The sequence below is a fragment of the Dipodomys spectabilis genome, unplaced genomic scaffold (assembly GCF_019054845.1).
Source record: "Dipodomys spectabilis isolate Male_0828 unplaced genomic scaffold, ASM1905484v1 ptg000050l, whole genome shotgun sequence".
Classification (NCBI taxonomy): Eukaryota; Metazoa; Chordata; class Mammalia; order Rodentia; family Heteromyidae; genus Dipodomys; species Dipodomys spectabilis.
The window spans coordinates 849,025-859,660 of record NW_024870727.1 but is presented as its reverse complement, the minus strand read 5'-3'; positions in this window follow the sequence as shown (position 1 = coordinate 859,660).

The window sequence follows — 10,636 nt, the reverse complement described above, 5'->3', positions numbered from 1 at the left end:
CGCTCCCCCGCTGCGTCTGGCTCCTTCGTCCCGGACTCTCTGTGTGAGCGCTCAGGTATGGCCCCGGCTGTAGTCTCTGCCGTGACCCTGCCGCCGCCGCCGCGGCTGCTGGCAAGCGCTCAGATGTGTCTTCTTGCCTTGGCTTTCCCTCTCTTGTCTAACTCTCTGTCCTGTGATGGCACACTTGGTGTGATTCTCTGGCTTAGGACTGTTCACTGGAACTCTAAAACTGTTTTCTATGCGAGAGCTTGTTCAGATTCCAGCTTCATCTCCGCCATCTTCCCGGAATCCCCCAATTGTGGCTCTTTTCTATGGTGAACTCTTTGAAGAGCTGTGAAGAATGCATTCTGGACCAAGATGGCGACGGGGCAGTAGGGAAACGCCACAGCTCTCTCCAACCAAAAAGAGAGTTCGAGTTCCAACGCTTAATCTCCCCAAGAGACCGACAACAACAAAAAGACGAACACTCAGAGAAAAACCAGAGGTGGAAAATAACAAAAAAAGAAAGAGAGGAAAAGAAGAAATTCAGAACAGAGAAGAGCGAAGACCCCTCCCCCAACCTTTACTGGCCGCAAGGCAGTGTGCCAAGCCGCCGGCCAGCTGGCCCGGCGGGGGCTGCCGGAGCCACAGAGACACAGGGGGCTGCTTGCAGATCACCAGGTACCGGATTGCAGAACAGCGGATCGCCAGGAACAGAGAAACCTACCAGCCGGGAGTCTCCACGAGGATCCCACCCCCACCCCTCACTCTCCACCGGAGCGGAGAGGCTCCATCCCGCCAAAGCCGCCCAGCACCAGCAGCGCGACAAAGGGACCTGTCCGGAGACCAGCCGCCCAATCGCAACGACGGGGGGGGGGGGGCGCCCAACCCAGCCCGCAACCACCCCAACTGAACTCGGATTGCAACAACAACTGACGACCTACAGGGTGAGTACCCCACAGGGGACAGTGAATCCATCAAGGGAGACCAGAGCTGGAGGGAATCCCCAGACCCTGACCTAGACTCCCTACCCCAACACCTGGACCACAGGACCCACTAAAACTGGGAACTGTTCGAGAGCTCCACCGGCTGGTGGAGCACACTCTGCTGGCCAGGCCAGAGCAAGAGTGCCCCTGGAAGGGAGCTTAAATTCCCAAGCCAGGAACAGCGCCCCTGGGTCAAGACTACCAACAGTAGAAGAAATTTGAACTGTGTCCTCCAGGCTGCATAACCTAGGTGGTATACACATTAGCACAGGCCTAAGGAGCGTGCTCCAGGCTGGGGCCGGAACCAGGCCGGGGGACCAGCGCCTGAACAAAGCAAAAAGGGTCAGAAGTGGGGCTGTGGCTCAAATGGTAGGGTGCCAGCCTTGAGCTGAAGAGCTGAGGGACAGCACCCAAACCTAGAGTTCAAGCCCACAACCAGCCAAAAACAAACAAACAAAAACACATCAGGAGCCCATAGCAGACTCCAGTATTTGGGAGAGTGCATCCAGAGCATCTGATCTTCCCAAGAGCACCCGCAGGAGCAAACACAAGCAGTCTAGGCTGCTCAACCCTTCCAAAGGCGGGAATTGCCAGCAATCTACAGCAGAGAGCTGAGAATCCTAAGTAAGTCAGAATAGCAGCTGGAAATAGGCTCCCAACAAAATCCAGATCAGGCACAGACTCTCTCTACCAATACAGAATCAGCAACCAAGCAAAGACAGACACACCAAAACAAGATTGAAGAGCAGTCTCCTGAACCCCCATGCGAAAATCACAGAGAAAAATCACAAGGTTTACCACTACCCAGGACAGCAAGCTCACCTCAAAAGCCAGCAGCCACGCAGGGGAGAGCCCCAGTGGGAGCAAAGCAGGAATGGAAGACAAAAGCTACATCCAAGGGTTGCTGGAGGCAATGACTCAAGAAATAAAGCGAGAAATGGATCAGAAATTGAAAGAGCACAAGGATGAACTATCAAAAGATATACAGGATATCAAACAAAAGTTGGATGCAAAAATAGAAGCTGCACAAACCTCAGTAAGAAGTGAGATAAACGCCAACATTGACTCCATAAAGGGATCCATTTCCACCATGCAAACCACAATAGAAGCCACGGTCAACAGAGTGAATGAAATGGAAGGTACAGATACAGAAGACAGAATACACCAACTGGACCAAAAAGTGACAGATATGGAAAAATCACTCAAATTAAACCAAAGGGAAATTCAAGAGCAAGCAGATAATGCTAAAAAATTTAACCTTCGCATAATCGGAGTGGACGAAGGTGAGGAATTCCAGAGCAAGGGAATGCAACACCTATTTAACAAGATAGTCAATGAAAATTTTCCCCACCTCAAAAACGACCATCTTAACTACATCACAAAAGCTTATCGAACACCCAACAAGCAAGATCCCAGGAGAAACACTTCTAGACACATTATAGTAAAAATGATGGATCTGAATAATAAGGAAACAATCCTGCATGCAGCAAAAATGAAGAAGGAGCTATACTACAATGGGAAAAAAATTAGAATCACTGCAGATCTCTCCACACAAACAATGAATGCAAGAAAAGCCTGGGAAAGCACCATACGAGCCCTGAGAGCCAATAACTGCCAACCCAGACTGATATACCCGGCAAAGCTTCCATTCACATTTGATGGAGAACTGAAAACTTTTAATAGCAAAGAAAAACTAAATGAATACATAAACATTAAGCCAGCATTACAAAGAATTCTAAGAGGGGGGACACAACCTGAAGAAAGCAACCAGGAACTGGGACCTGCCCCAAACAGGCATTACTCAAAGTCTAACTGAGCAAGCACAGGAGGAAAGGAAAGAAGAAAAACTTAGGAAAACGGAATGGCAGGGACAACAATGCATCTCTCTATACTTTCTCTTAATATAAATGGGCTGAATTCGCCAATTAAAAGAAAACGAACTGAGGACTGGATCAGAAAACAAGACCCATCCATCTGTTGCCTTCAGGAGACCCACCTCTCAGCCAAACATACAAACAAACTCAGAGTGAAGGGGTGGAAAAGGATCTACCAATCAAATTCCCCCAATAAGAAAGCAGGTGTAGCTATCCTGATACCTGACAAAATAAACTTTTCATTAAAATCAGTACAGAAAGACAAGGACGGACACTACATATTAATAAAGGGAACAATCCAAGAGGAGGATATAACCATCATCAACTTATATGCCCCAAATATCGGTGCACCCAGATATGTCAAACAAATGCTCTCAAACTTACAGAATAAAATAGATCCCAATACGATAATACTAGGAGACTTTAACACGCAACTCTCACCAAAGGACAGGTCTACCAATCAGAGGATTGGCAAAGAAGCTACCGAATTAAGTGAGGCCATACTTCAAGCGGAATTAACTGACATCTACCAAGTATTTCACCCTAAAACAACACAGTACACATTCTTCTCAGCAGCTCATGGAACTTTCTCCAAAATAGACCATATCATAGTTCATGCAAGGAACTTAAGCAAATACAAAGGGATCAACATAATCCCCTGTATCCTATCTGACCACAGTGGAATCAAGCTAGCTCTCAATAACAAAGCATACCGCAGAAATTTCTCTAATACATGGAAATTGAACAGCACACTCCTTAACAAGGCCTGGGTAACAGAAGAGATCAGAGAAGAAATAAAGCATTTCCTACAACTCAATGAAAATGAAAACACCTCACAAAGAAATTTGTGGGACACAGCAAAAGCAGTCCTGAGGGGCAAATTTATTGCCCTCAGTGCCCACATCAAGAGAATGGAGACAGACCAAGTAAATAATCTCATGTTGCAACTAAAACAGCCAGAAAAACAAGAAAAAATGGGACCTAAAGCTACTAGACGAAGCCAGATAACCAAATTGAGAGCAGAGATTAACCAATTAGAAAATCAGAAAACCATAACCAAAATAAACCAAACAAAAAGCTGGTTCTTTGAAAAAATAAACAAAATTGATGGCCCGTTGGCAAGATTAATTAAAAAAAGAAGAGAGGAAACCCATGTTAATAGGATTAGGGATGCCAAGGGAAACATCACAACACTTACCCAAGATATCCAAACAATTCTAACAGACTACTTTCAAAAGCTATACTCTCTAAAGGAAGAAAATCTGGCGGAAATGGATGCATTTTTAGAGAAATACAAGTTACCCAAACTGAGCAAAGAAGAAGTTAACTAATTAAATAAGCCAATATCCTATAATGAGATACAGGAAGCTATCAAAAGTCTTCCAACAAAAAAAAGCCCAGGACCAGATGGATTCACAGCAGAATTCTATAAGACCTTTAAAGAAGAACTAACACCCATACTCCTCAAGCTCTTCAGAGAAACAGAGAAGGAGGGAGCTATCCCAAACTCATTCTACGAAGCCAATATCACACTCATCCCCAAACCAGGCAAAGACCCAACCAAAAAGGAGAATTACAGGCCAATTTCCTTGATGAACACAGATGCAAAGATCCTTAACAAGATTCTAGCTAACAGAATCCAGAAACACATAAAAAGAATAATACACTATGATCAGGTAGGCTTCATCCCAGAGACACAGGGATGGTTTAACATATGTAAGTCAATAAATGTAATCCAGCATATCAACAGAGCCAAGGTCAAGAATCACATGATTATCGCCACAGATGCAGAAAAGGCCTTTGATAAAATTCAACATTCATTCATGCTAAAAGCTCTGGAGAAAATAGGAATAGAAGGAACATTTCTAAAAACAATAAAAGCCATTTATGACAGACCAATAGCCAATATTATACTTAATGGGGAAAAGCTACAACCAATCCTCCTAAAAACAGGAACAAGGCAAGGATGCCCACTGTCTCCACTCCTCTTCAACATAGTCCTAGAACCCTTAGCCAGGGCAATAAGGCAAGAAAAAGACATTAAAGGGATCCGCATAGGGAAAGAAGAAGTTAAACTATCCCTTTTTGCAGACGACATGATACTATACCTCCATGATCCCAAAAACTCCATCCCCAAACTTTTAGAAATCATAAGTCACTTCGGCAAAATAGCAGGATACAAAATAAACCCACAAAAATCAGTTGCCTTCCTATACACTGATAACGTACAGGAAGAGAGGGAAATAAAGGGAACAACCCCATTCACAATAACCTCCCAAAAAATAAAATATTTAGGAATTAACCTAACCAAAGATGTAAAAGAACTATTTAATGAGAACTATAAAAAGTTAAAGAAAGAAATTGCAGAAGACACTAGGAAATGGAAAGACCTCCCATGCTCCTGGATAGGCCGACTTAATATAGTAAAGATGGTGATACTTCCAAAACTAATATACAAATTCAATGCAATTCCTATTAAAATCCCAATGACGTACATCACTGAAATACAGAAAACAGTCCAAAAATTTATATGGAACAACAAAAGACCTAGAATAGCCAAAACAATTCTAGGGGATAAAGACAATATGGGAGGGCTATCCATGCCGAACTTCAAACTCTACTACAGAGCTATAATAACAAAGACAGCATGGTACTGGCACAAAAACAGACCCGAAGACCAATGGAACAGAATAGAAGATCCAGATATAAATCCACAGGCCTACAGCCAGCTGATATTCGACAAAGGAGCCAAAGACATACAATGGAAGAAACACAGCCTCTTCAACCGCTGGTGCTGGGAAAACTGGGCAGCCACATGCAGAAAACTAAAAGTGGACCCCAGCCTATCACCATGCACCAACATCAACTCAAAATGGATTAAAGACCTTAACATTAAACCTGAATCTCTGAAACTACTGCAGGACAGAGTAGGAGAGACACTTGAACTAATAGGCACAGGAAGGAACTTCCTGAACAGAGTCCCAGGGTCACAACAAGTTGGAGAGAGACTCGACAAATGGGACTACCTTAAATTAAAAAGCTTCTGCACAGCTAAATCTATCGCAACTAAGCTAGAAAGACAACCAACTAATTGGGAAAAAATATTTACCAGCAATATATCAGACAAGGGGTTAACATCCTGTATATACAGGGAACTCAAGAAACTAATCCCTCCCAAACCTAACAAACCAATTACTAAATGGGCAAGGGAACTAAAGAGGGACTTCTCAAATGAAGAAATAAAAATGGCAAAGAAACACATGAAGAAATGTTCATCATCCCTGGTGGTGAAGGAAATGCAAATAAAGACAACCCTGAGATACCACCTTACCCCAGTCAGAATGTCCCACATCCACAAATCAGCCAACGACAAATGCTGGAGGGGATGTGGAGAAAGAGGAACCCTATTACACTGCTGGTGGGAATGTACACTTATACAACCACTTTGGAAAGCAGTCTGGAGGGTCCTTAGAAAGCTAAAGATTGACCTCCCTTACGACCCAGTCATACCACTTCTAGGCATCTACCCTAAACAACAGGAACCAATATACAAGGACACGTGCACCTCCATGTTTATTGCGGCACTGTTCGCAATAGCTAGGATATGGAAGCAACCTAGATGCCCCACCACAGATGAATGGATCCAAAAATTGTGGTATCTATACACAATGGAATATTATGCAGCCATTAGAAATGACAAAGTGATGGCATTTGCAGGGAAATGGATGGAGCTAGAAGGAATCATGTTGAGCGAGGTAAGCCAAGAACGAAGAGACAAACGGTACATGGTCTCCCTGATAAGTGGATGCTAAATCCAAAAGGTTAGGTGATAGGACAAAATTAACAGGACTTAAGAAACAAAGAACTCCCGCTCATCTGGTTGAACCACTACTAAATATCCCTATGCTGCTGATCACAAACATGGTATATAACATGTGAACACTGTTATATATTACAGACTGTGGTAGACAATTTGCTCCAGGGAAGTTAGAATGAACTTGTGACTTTGAAATTATGTAATCATTTAATCACAATAAAAAAAAAAAAAGAACCTCGGGGAAGGGAGGGAGGGAGGGGATGGTAGGGGGAAAACAATGGAGGGGGTAACAATGTTCAAGAGGAAGTGTACTCATTGCCTCACTCATGTGGCTGTAACCCTCTGTATAGTAGCTTTACAATAAAATTAAAAAAAAAATAAAAAAAAAAGAATGCATTCTGCAATTATTCACTTGAGACTTAAACATGGGGAGTAACTATAAATTGGCTCTTGCCCTATAAACCATTAACACATTCCTCACTTTCACATTTTCCCTTGGATTAAGAGAGACTTGTGAATTTCTTTGTACCCTGCAAGGGCAGAGAAACTTTAGGGGAATAAGGCAAAGGTTACATAATGGGACCCTGGTGCAATGAGGAAGGAAGGAATGTGAAGATCCCCTCCCTAAAGGGATGCTACAAGGTGAAGGACAGTTCATCTGAAAAGTATACACACAACTCATTTTTAAGAATGCTTTGAAGCTGGGCACCGGTGGCTCACACCTGTAATCCTAGCTACTCAGGAGGCTAAGATATGAGAATCACGGTTCAAAGCCAGCTGGGGCAGGAAAGTCAGTGAGACTCTTATCTCAAACTACTAGAAAACTGGAAGTGGCACTGTAGTTCAAGCAGTAGATCACTCACCTTGAGTTGAAGAGCTGAGGGACAACTCCCAGGCCCAGAGTTCAAGCCCCATGACTGACATTAAAAAAAAAAAAAGCTTTGCTTTGGTTCTGCAACAGAAGAATTTAAATTTCATTGGGGAATGAGAGAATGTTTTTAAGCAAAAGCAAAAACATGTCATGAATACAGCCTTTTGTTTTCCATCTGAAGCATTCAGTCCCCAAATCTCAAAGGTTGTAGCTGGTTGCAATAGAACAATTTCAAGGTAGCCTACAAATCTCTCTTTAATGTTTCTTTCTGTCTTTGTCTCTCTGTCTTTCTAACCCTGTCTCTTGCTATGTCTGGCCCTCCACTCTCATTTTTTGTGCTGTTCCTGGGCCTTGAATTCAAGACCTTACCATCTAGATTGGCTTTTGTTCACCTCAATCTGGCACTCTACTACTTAAGACACACCTCCTCTTCCAACTTTTCAATGGCTAATTGGAGAGAAATGTCTTAGACTTTTCTAGCCAGGCTAGCTTTGAACAGTGATTCTCAGATCTTAGCTTCCTAAGAAGAAAGGATTACTGGCATCCCATTACAAATCACTCTTGAAATCCACAATAGGCCAAAGTTTTCCTAATTGATAATGACTTTGCAAAATCCTTGAGCCCAAGATGAATTCCTTGTTTTCCTTGATGGCTACCAGATGATCAACTAATGATCAGATACAAAGAAACAGTCAGTTACTCATTTTCTTTCCCCAGTCCTCTAAGAAGGCCCAGCCAGAGAGTATGTTGAGGAAAGGTGCACCAACATTTGACACCAGTCATCCCTAGGGTGTCCTATCTGCAGAAAACAAGGCCCTACCTCACCCTAAGAGATCAGTAGCTGACTACTGTTCCGCCAGATTACTGAGAGCATTCCTATGGAACAACATTTATCAGTCCTCCTCCAAGAGAGGAAGGAGAAAGAAGAAAAGCATCTTTCTCCACAAATGAAAATGTCCCAGGCTGCTGACTAAAGGAGCTATCTGAAACAGGTTTTTAAAATCCAACACAGCAATGACCTCTTAAATTTTAGTAGCTTGTTTAATTGTTTTGGAGTGTGTTTTTCCCCCTTTTCCTCTTTTTCTTTTTCTTTGCCAGTATTGGGGCTTGAACTCAGGGCTCTAGTACTATCCCTTAGCTTTTTTGCTTAAAGCTAGCACTGTATTACTTAAGATACTTTTCTACTTCTCCATTTCTACTTAACTGGAGATAAGAATCTCTCAATATGTCTATCTGGGGTGGCTTCAAATCTCATTCCTTAAAGCTAGGATTTCAGGCATGAGCCATAAATGCCCCACTGGAATGTATTCTTAAGCTGTATTCTGAGTGAATAAACTCATTGCTAGTGTAACACATGATAGATTTTAGTAAATCTAGAATAATGAGGAAACAGTTACATAAGGAGGACTAAAATAAATATTAAAAGTATAGGATATAAAAAGTCTTCAACAATAAAATGTATCATCTATGTATTTAGAAATACATAGAAAAAGATTTGCAAGAATCACTATGCTATGCTAAATATATGATGATACTAGTTACTTCTGAGAAAGGAAAACAGGATTTAGGAAAATACGGAATTTAAGAAACCCCCCCCCCTCGCACTTTTTGAGTTTTTTGTAAGTCGTGGTGCCTGAACTCTGGGCCTGGGTGCTGTCCCTCAGCTCTTAAGCTCAAGGCTAGCACTCTACCACTTGAGCCACAGCACCATTTCCAGCTTTTTCTGCTTATGTGGTGCTGAGGAATCCAACCCAGCACCTCATGCATGCAAGGCAAGCACTCTACCACTGAGCCATCTTCCCAGCCCCACTTTTTCCCTTTTAAAAAGTGTTTGACTTCTTGACAGTAGAAATATAGGTATATTTACTTATGTGATTAAGCACATGTAAGCAGTGGAAAAAAGAATTTCCTCACTCAAGAAAATTCATTTAGGTTATAGAACCATACACTGAAGTAGCCAATCCAGTTTTGAATAAAGTGCTCTGTTCCCCAACTTCTTCTCAAAGACATGGAGTGGCTGAATTATTTATTTATTTATTTATTTTTATTGTGAAAATACTGTACAGAGGGGTTCAATTACATGGGCAAGATAATGAGTACATTTCTTATCAAGCATTGTAGCCTCCTCCTTTGTTTCCCCTTCCCATCCCTTCCTAGCCTCCCCCCACCACCCAACCCTCCCCCCCCACCACCAAAGTTGTAAAGTTCGTTTTCGACATGACAACTTGTACTTCTCATTGTTGCAACAGGTGGGAGTGGCTGAATTATTAATAAGTAACCAGAGTGCTGGAATATCAGAAAACTTTTGAGTTCTGACCACAATGACACTGTAGGGTGGGGCAGTAAAGCTTAAATCACTAATGAAGAAGGTCTCAAGTTCTCTCCCTTTCTGAAGTAGCTTTGAACATGCAGACCCCATGCCATATACAGGTAGGTGGATATCAGCTTCCGTTCTAGGCAGGTGCAGGTGGAGTGCTGAAAGCAGTGTGTCCATGCAGTGTTTTTTGGTGCCTAAACTGAAGCTTGAACTCAAAACCTGAAACTGTTCCATAGCTTTTTCATTCAAGGCTAGTGCTCTACCCTTGAACCACAGCTCCACTTTTGGGTGGTTATTGGAGGTAAGAGCTTCCCAAACTTTCATTCCTGGCTGGCTTCAAACCATGATGCTCAGATCTGAGCCTCCTTAGAAGTTAGGAAGCCTGAGCCACCAAAGCTTTGTCAGAGTGCCATTGCCATACTGAGTCACTGAACACAAATCCAAGGAGCCACACCTTCCTCTGGTGAAATACATTCTGCTAACATACCTTTATGATTTTCTTATAAACTATTTTTCATTTAATATTTCTGATTTATTTTTCTCAGTCATGGGGCTTGAATTCTGGGCCTGGGCACTGTCCCTGAGCTCTTTAGCTCAAGGTGAGTGCTCTACCACTTGAGCCACAGCAGCACTTCTGGCTCAAGTGGTAGAGTGCTAGCCTTAAGCAAAAGAAGCCCAGGGTGAGTGCCCAGACCCAGAGTACAAGTCCCAAGACTCGGGGGAAAAAATCCATAAAAAGGCCAGCTGCCAGTAGTTCATGTCTATAATCCATGGGACTCTCTTATCTATATT